The sequence below is a fragment of the Notechis scutatus genome, chromosome 1, assembly GCF_049901735.1.
Source record: "Notechis scutatus isolate UNSWTSFEM ecotype Mainland chromosome 1, rNotScu1.2, whole genome shotgun sequence".
NCBI classification, from domain to species: domain Eukaryota; kingdom Metazoa; phylum Chordata; class Lepidosauria; order Squamata; family Elapidae; genus Notechis; species Notechis scutatus.
In genome coordinates, this window is record NC_142009.1 from 262320239 (window position 1) to 262330136 (window position 9898).

Consider the following 9898-nt stretch of genomic DNA (forward strand, 5'->3'; position numbering starts at 1 on the left):
AGATAAGAAGTGAAAGTTTTGGCTGACCGGGTTAAATTGCAAAAGCAACAACTAAGGTACCCTGGAATTTAAACTTACAAAAAAATAACATCGCTCCCAAAGAAGAGTCGGAAGCAGCGAAGGAAAGTGAAAAGGGAAAGGTTTGGTTTCTTTTTTATCTTCTCTCCCTTTCCCTATACTGACAACTAAGAGACTTAAATAAGAAATCAGGAAAAATCCGCTTTGACATCAACAGGCAATTAAGCTGAAAATAAAACAAAATGTCAAAGGGATAATAAAGATTTCTGGACACTAATTTTTTTTTTTCATAAGCAGGAAGGGAGAGAAAAAGAATAAAAGGGCAGGATCTGGAAAGAGTGAGGAGACTGTCTGGAATTAAAAAAAGAATCTACAGTAAAACTTCAACAAGACTTCCAAAAGATACATTTTAACTGAAACTTTGTAACTAAACAGTAGAACCCCAGGAAGAGAAAGTGAAAAAAAAAGAGCAAAAAGAAACAGCTTGCGTGTATTTGGATTACTTGGTAATCTTTGGATTCTTGGTTATTGCATTTGAATGGCTAAAATTAATCGGTTGGTTGTTTAAAAATTTATACAATGGCACTACTTCTGGATGAATTGAAAATGGAACTTAAAAAGTATAAAGAAGATGCACAAGAAGGGAGGGGTTGTTTTGGCTTCGTTTTTCAATTCTTAGAAATGGAGATTTGGAACTATGAGAAACAACAAGAAACATCTGCAAAACAAGAAGACTGGGACAAAGAAGAAGCCATCTTTAATGAACAAGTAATTCTATGTGGGGAAGAAAAAGGAAAGGGGGGAAAGAGAATGGAGAATTTAAGACTTAAAAAAACAACCAAAGAAAAGAAAAATAATTCGAAAAATAAGTATAATACTGGAAAGCAACAGAAGTGGGGAATACAGAAGACAGAAATAGAGGTAGAGTGACAAGGGGGTAAAAAGGGGAGAGAGAAGAAGAAAAGGAAGAAGGAAAGGAAAAGAAGTTACAAAGGACCAGAACAAGATATAGAGAAACAGGACCTATTTAGAGATAATGGGTGAAAATTTAACTGAAAAAGGGATTCTGTAAAGGTACATAAGATTGTATTGTTATATTAGTAATAGAAATAACTTTAGAAAATTGGAAACAATGTATGATTAAAACGAGGGATAAAATAGTTAGTGTAATTTAGTGAAATGTTTGTTAATAAAATAAGTGAAATAAAATAAATGAGAAAATTGAATTAGGAAGGGACGGGAACATTTTAATTAGTTAATGTTTTATAAAATATAAGTGAAGGGGGGGGGAATTAATTATGGAAAGCTTATAATTGTTCCCATAGAAGTATGATATTTAATTGAAAAGTAATGTTAAAGAAGTTAAGATTTTAATGAATATTAATATGAATGATAGAATTGAATTGGAATGGAATGTGTTGTTTTAATTACATATATTTATAATTTTTTTCTTTTTTTAAGAATATAGTGTGTATTTTAAGAATGTACCAAGCAGAATCCGAACGGAAGTTATGTATTATATTGAATGTTATAACTTTAGGGTATATATTGAAGCCTAAATAAGAGTTAAATGGATAAACTTAAAAGATATAAAGGCGTCATACTCCAATCAGTAACTACAGGAGAAACTTTGTTTAATGAGAAAAGATAATAGATAATTGAAACAGGACAGACAAAAAATATAAATACAATGATTTGAATTGAGATGAGATAATTAAAATAAAATTGAGAAAATTAAAAGAGGGGAGAAGCTATGCAGAAAATGTAAAACATTAATAAGATATGGAATAGAACATAAAAATGAGCATGAAATTGAATTTGTGTCTGTACGAAGAAATGTAACCCGGGATTACGCTACTTTCAAAAAAAGATCTTTTATTTGTTTTTTTGTTTTTTGGTGAAAACGCAAATAAAATTTACAAAAAAAAAAAAAATCACAAAACCCTCTTCTCCTATTCAAGACAGAACATGTCTTCATGATTTTCCTGAAATTTAGGATGGAGAGGTTGACCATATTTTTCCTGGGAGAGGGTTTCAAAGGGTAGGGGCAACCTTCAAAAATGTCTACCTCCTGGCCCCCATCTGGCAGGAATGGAGGCGGTTGATTGTATTTGATCCCGTTGGAGAGGGGTCCCTCATAAAACAGATCCAGAGCCATATAAAGGTGAAAAGGGTGAAAAGTGAAAAACAGCACCTTGAATTACACCCAGAAGTTAGCTGGTAATCAAAGCAACTCCTAAAATGTCAGGACCACGTAAGTATATTGGGATATGCCCATCACTATCCAGGCTACCCAATTCTGTACCAGCTATAACTTCTGAATGTTCTTTCATGGCAGCCCCATATGGAGTGTGTTACAATATTCCAAACAGGACGTTGATGTTTTTAAATGTATAAGATTGAAAAAAAAAAAAAAAACAGACTCCATGCTGGCATTCTAATGCTCTAAACAGTTTGAAATGAATTTTGATGTTAAAGAGTCATGAGGAATATAATGAACATAAATCTTTTTGAATTCGCCAGGGGGTATAGAACCCTTGCTTTAATTAGTAGTTCAGCATGGGGAGACATTATTCAGTGGCTATTTTTTCATCAGAGAGAAAGCTATAATTTTTGATGAATACAGCCACAGGGCAATCTGGCTGAAACTCTTAAATTCTGCAATTATGGTCTATGCAGGAGATAAAAGGATTGTCAAACAAATGTACATAAAGCTTCAGTTCCAGAAGTACTCCAGCTAGGTGAATTTTGCCTCTTCCTGTTTGAAGAAACAAACAAATGGTCTCTTTAAAATATTTTTCTGTCACACATTATTTTTCTTCAACACTCTGAAATCTAGCGTAAAAGTTTCAGCTTGTGATATTTCCACAGCCCCAGTTATTGTATGCAGTAAAAGTGTACAAAATTTTCTCTATAGTGAATCAAAGGGTGAAGTCACAAAACTGCTTTTTGTAGAAGAATTGCTATCTGAGCTTGATGATATCTTTATAACCTCAAATATCATCTTCACTCATCTTTCAAGTTGCGGCCCAGAGTTTTTCCCACATATTACCTGCTGGACTTTTCAAATTTTCTCAAGAAACTTAAGGCATGTCTTCCTATGTACTGCAAAACAGTAAGCAGCCTAAATCTTCTGAATAAAATGAATCAGATAACTATGAAGAAGATGGAATTTTTGATAATGGTCCCCAACATGGGAATAATCTGCATGGTTGAAGACATCTTTGAGGCATTTTTTCCTACTCCCTCAAACAAGTTAATTCTCCACATTCCATTCAAACCCTTATTTAAATAGCTTCAAGATATGTCTTCTGGACTAGCCAGATAATTTACATACTAGGCACTTACTGTAAATAAAAATTGAATGAAATTGCAAACAACAATAAATATAATACATATGTGCAACTATATCATATTTTAACAACATTTTGATCCCTCAAAGTGACCTAGTTTAGAAGTTCAGTTAAATCTTAAAATTAAGCCTGCTAATGGAATGTCTGTCTATCCCCATTTGAAATCTGGACATTTCCAAAGAAAATTCACTGGCCTTAAAACTATCCAGCTTCTCTCCAATATTTTTAGACATTTTTTCTAGATCTCTCCTCTATTGCTATGGCCCCAAATGCTTCAGAATTTAAGATAAATGAGAGAAGCAAAAGAAAATGGTCTTTCCTTTTTTCATTGAACAGATAACATACAGGTAATCTTTGACTTACAACAGTTTGATAACTGATCATTCAAAGTTACAACAGCACTGAAAAAAAACGATTTAAGACCATTTTTCACACTTATTGAAGCATATTCATGTGATTTACATTTGAATGCTTAACAACTGATTTATATTTATGGCAGTTGCAGTGTCCTGGGGTCATAAAATCCTCTTTGTAACTTTCTGACAAGCAAAGTCAATGGGAAAGCCAGATTAATTTAACAACCATATTACCTTAACAACTGCAGTGGTTCACTTTTCAAATGTGGCAATAAAAGCAGGGGCGGATTTCAACCAGTGTTACTACAGGTTCAGTGACTACATTTTGCTGCATGCACGTGTAAAAAACATTAAGCTGTGCTGCTGGGACAGCTGAAAAGCACTGTGCGCAGATGCGGAGTGTTTGAAAAGCCTCTTTTTTCCTGCTTTTTCAACCTCAGCTATGCCGCGCAAAGCAGCTGAGGTTGAAAAAGCAGGAAATAAAGGACAGGTAAGAGCCCGGGCGGGAGGGTGGGCCAAACAACAGCAAACACAGAACCGGTTCAGTGTCTACTGCTCTTCAGAGTTATCAGTTCTATAGAGCCACAAAGAAATGGTAGCATCCCACCGCTGAATAAAAGCCCTAAAATGGGGCAAAACCCACTTAGCATATTTCTCAGTTAGCAACATAAAATTTGGGTACAATTGTGGTCATAAATCAAGGACTACCTGTAATGGTGTGATAGTAGTAAGGTGTTCTCTTTTTTGAAGAAACCAAAGTAGGTTTTTAAGATGTTGGGAACTACCTTTCCCAACCTCTATATAGCCTGATCTTTAGCCTTTCCAATCCTTTCTGCAGCATTTCACATAATATGCACATATTTTTCCTTAGTGATCTGATTGGATAGGCATAATTGTTTTATCTTGTTTTTTGTGCAATAATATCATCTTCTACTTTTCTCGTACTTTTTCATATTTTCTTTTTTAGGAAATCGCATACATCCTGAATTCCTATCCCTTTATCTTTTATTTATTTATCGAATCACAAAATATGCATGGAATTCTAGTTTCCTCAAGTTTTTAGTATTTTAATATAACATGATTTTCCCCATTTTTTCCTGCTATTTTGTCTTCCTTTCCTAGATCTTTATTTTTTAAGAACTATGGTGGTGCAGTAGTTATAACACAGTATTGCAGAGTACTTCTGCTGACTGCCGCCAGTTTGGCAGTTCAATTCTCACCAGCTCAGGGTTGACTCAGCCTTCCATCCTTCTGAGGTTGGTAAAATGAGAACCCAGATTGTTGGGGGCAATATACTGACTCTGTAGAGAGGGTTGTAAAGAGAGGGTTGTAAAGTACTGTGAATCAGTATAAGTGCTATTATTATTGATATTATTGATATCAAATCAAGGATAGTTGTTCCTTCTGGTGCCTTCCTCAATCTTCTGAGGGGCAAAGTTTCATAGGAAATTCTGAGGATCATGCTAGGCAGAATTTGTTTCCCAATAAATTGTCAGAATCCAACTTCAATTAGAGAGAGAAAGGGAGGAAGGGAGGGCAGGAGGGAGGGAAAGACACACAGAGAGAATCATTACTCAGAATTTTTTGTGTTGAAGAAAGCAACAAGAACATGTTCTAAAATGAGTTGCTATGTCAGTTTATTATATTAAAAACAGTAGTGCTTCTGGCACCCTAGAACTCAACAAATTGCTTTTCACATAAGACTTCATGGATCATATTCAATTCATCAGATGCACAGTAAGATTTACATTCATTTATAGATGAATGAGAGGCAGAGGAATAGAATACTTAGGATTCTTGGGAGGCTCAGGAATTTTCCAGAATGATTTACTTATCGTCTAAAGAGAGTCTAAATGAAAGATGCAAAACCTGAAATCCATTTTTAAGATAGTTATTCCAATATGTCACTTTTTGGATTATACCTCTTACCATCCCTGATTTCTAGCTATATTAGGTAGTTATTAGGGATGGATGAAAAAAATTGATTCATCTGAATATTTACTAACCTTGAAATGACCCTATATATTACCAGGGTATACAAATTTGGCAGAAATATCTATTTTGAGAATTGTGTGATATGGTTTTCTCCTAATAAATAAAAAATACACCACTATGTACATATTAGGAAAGTAAACACACATATTTTAAAATATGCAAACATCTATATTTTTGAAAAATTGCAAACGTATGTCCAAAGAAAAGTATACATAACTATGAACTCATTAGGATAAATATACAAAAAATGTGTCATGCCCTTGTCGAGTCTGGATCTGAGGAGAAAGATGAACAGCTGACTGGGAGTGGGAGTGTGGCTCTGTTGGCTGTGGAGGAAACTGGGGAAGGGCAAAGTCCAGCTGGGCAGAGCAGGGAAAAGGTAAAACAAGGGAGAGGGAGTTCAGAGGGAGACCCAGGCCCACACCTCTTAATCCTAGGGCACGCATGGAGGAACGGAAAAGAGAGCAACATGGGTTGTGTGGCTTACAGGGGAGGAAAAGGACCTGACTACCTTCATTAGGCACACCTGGAAAGAGCAGGGGTGAAATTCTACCAGTTTGGACAGGTTCTATAGAACCGGTTGTTATGATTCTGCACAGTTTGGAGAACTGGCAAATCGTGCCACTGGCTGGCCCGTCCCCTCCCTGTCTGCCATGCCTTTCCTTGCCCACACAAACAGCTGATGGGCGGCGGGATGGGCAGCTGGTCCTGGAAGCCCCGATGCCACCAGAATCACTGACATTGCTTTCCTTGGGTACCATTGCCACCAACACCATCTCACTGCCATCTCACTGCCACTGCATCCCCTCCCCCAGGTATGGCAAGCCCTGGGCTGGGACTCAACAGCTTGACTTTCCTCCTCCCACTATGCTTCCCCCTTGGAAAAACAAGGCTGGGAAGTGTGGTCGACCACCATTCAATTGCCATGGCCTCAAGTTGCCCTGCGCCCACCTCCTGCCTGTCTGACTGACTGTCTCGACCTACTGGTAGATCTGCCTCTGCCTCCTGCTCATCTCAGCCACTTCAGCAGCTGGTAAGCACAGTCGGGTGCCCCCTTGGGAAGCGGGCCTGGGAAAGTTGGTCAGGCGCAGCCTCGCCCTGTAGCCTGCCTCTTATGCAGCACCTTTAAACATTGTGCACTTCACAAATGGGGAGGAGGGGACACCAGCAGCATTGCCGCCAGTGCCTCAAATGTGAAGCATGCTAAGTTGCAAATGAGGCAGTGGCGACAATGGTGCTGGAATCCCCTTATCCTCATTTGTAAAATGCACTAACTTTAAAGGTGCCATGCAGCACGAGGCTGCTCACAGCAAGAGAAATATGGGGGGAGGCATGCTTCACAAATGAGGCAGTGGCAACAATGCCACTGGAATCCCTTTCTCCTCATTTGTAAAATGTGTTAAGTTTAAAGGTGCCGTGCAGTACGAGGCTGTTCAGAGTGAGAGAAATATGGGGGAGGGGAGGCGTGCTGCGCAGCACCTTTAAACTTAGGACACTTGACAAATGGTGCCTCCTCATTTGTGAAATGCACTAAATTTGGTGCTGAGTTTGGTGCTGCGTGAGGCTACTCAAGGCGAGATGAGAGGAATATAGGAGAGAGATGTGCAACTTTTCTCCCGAGACACTGACGCTGCTGCTCTTGCCATGGAGGGAGAGAGAGAGATGAGAAACAGAGAGGGAGGAAGAAAGAAAGAAAAAACTATACTACCATAAGTATTCCAGAAGCAACATGCTCCCTTCCAGTTTCCACACTCCCAACCAATCTCCCACACAACAGGAGCAGAAATGTCATCCATGCAAAAGCTGCATGACAGGAACAGGAAATTAAGTCTTCAAGTTCCTGTATACTATTTCTAGCCATCATTGAACCTCAACAAACCAATGTTCTTTCCCCCCCCCCTTTGGGATAATTGTGTTATTCATCACATGCCTCACCTTCAAAACATGCTATGAATCTGTTAAAGATGGCATAAATGAAGGACATTACCAAGATTTTTAAAAGATAAAGAAAATCAATAATTTTAAAAGGTAAAGTGCACACATACACCTCGCCAACTCATCCACCCAACAGAAATACAGATTGATAGGATGAAGAGAGATACGGTATAAGAAACTGATACCCTGTATTCATTTGCTTGGTTAACAGTGTTTGTAATCTATTCACTTCCAAAACACAGGCAGCTAACAACAAAATACAAAGTAAATGAAAACAATGCAAAATGAGCAGTATACCATAAAGAAAAACAAATAAATCTGTCCGTAAGAGTCATATTTAAGCCTATCACAATATATTCAAATCTATATCACCAGAAGCAGACCCAGCTCAAGATATTTTCTTGCTCCAGATTGAATAGCAAACTGCAAATTATTTCAATCCAGTCAAGTTGTAACAGCTTCAGTGAAATTCCCATAGGTACTTTTCTCCCAGAAAGTAAAAATGCAGTTATGATTTTCAGTCTTTTCATGATACCGAAGATAAGTTGTCTGAAGCACTGCCTCTTTTCCCCTGCTTGGACAGGTCCTAACATAGGCTTAATCCCTGCAATGAGTGGGAGAACCACTATAATGCCCTTTGCCCATTTATTAAAACAGACTGAACAAACTGGTATTGGACAGGTCTTTTTAAGTCAGTGGCCACCAACCTTTTGGGCACCAGGGAAATGCTTTTCCATGGAGCTGAGTGGTATGGTTTTGTGTGCTGCCTGTATCCTGCAGATGGGGCTTAGCTTGTTTGTACAGCCTGGTTGCTGGCATGCTGCAGACCAGTGCTGCTCCATTGGGGATTGGGATTGGGAACTGGCATTTTAAGTGACCTGGTCATTTCTGAAATTACTTTTTGGTAAGAGTTTAAGCTTTGGACCTGTACACACACACCCCGGTCGGTAAAATCCTCCTGGAAGGTGGCATGCAATTGGATCCATCATCCAAGTGATGATAAACTCCTCATGGGGTCAGGGGTGCTGCCTGCCATGAAGGGAGCAGTGGTATATCCCCTTTCCAAAAGGTCATTTTGGACTTGACCATGTTAGTTTGTCTGGTCTCCTTTCCTTTTGGAGGAATGTTTTTGAGACGGTGGTAAGCATTCAGTTTTAGAGGACCTGGATAAAGCAGATTATCCAGACCCCCTTTCAGTCAGGATTCAGGCCAGGCTGCAGCACTGGGTGTGCGTTAGTTATGTCAGTGGATGACCAGTGGAGGACTTGGGATGGGGTGTATTCTCTCCCGGATCTCTTGATGACTTTCAACACTATCAACATGGTATCCTTCAATGAGAGAGAGAGAGAGAAATGAGTGGGAGGAGATGAGAGAGAGAGAGATGAGAGAGAAAGAGATGAGAAAGAGAGAGATGAGAGAGAGAGAGAGAGATGAGAAAGAGAGAGAGAGGGAGAAAGAAAAAGAGAGAGGGAGAAAAAAAAGATAGATAAGAGAGAGAGAGATGAGAAAGAGAGGGAGAAAAAGAGACAGAGAAAGAGACACAGAGAAAGATATACCTGTTTAAAAGAAAATAGAAAAATGGCTCTTTGAGCATTTAAGGTTGCAGACCCTTGGGTTAGGCAAACACCATAGTCATTAAGTGAACATTGTGGTCATTAAGCAAAAACTGTGGTTAAACAAGTCCATTTTCCCCAATGGGCATTTTTAACTGGAAACTAGAAGGAATTGTTGGAAACTGGCAAAAAACATAGAAAACCTCAGTCACATGACTGTATGGGATGTTGTAACTGGCCATGTGTAAATGTGTGTGTGTGTGTGTGTGTGTGTGTGTCTGTCTGTCTGTCTGTCAAAACTCCCAAAACAGGTCAAGTAGCTCTGGGAAGGTCAGTTGTAAATTAGAACAGTTGCTAAGCAACCAGCTATTATGCAAGGACCACTTGTATTTGGTTTGCCAGTCACATAACTACCAAGCACACCCATCCAGTCACATGGCCACCAGGCCACGCCCACCCAATCAAATGACCACGAAGCCACACCCAGTCAGCAAGCTACACCCACCCAGTCACATGAACACCAAGTTACATCCACAAATTAGGCCAGCTCCACAGAACCAGTTGTTAAGAAATTTGAATCCCACCCCTGGGGAAGAGAGTTTGAAAGAGATGCAAGCTCAGTGCGGTGTCTGCTGGGAACAAACATGAGCTTATCTTGTGTTGACTGTGGTTATCTGCATTCCTGGAA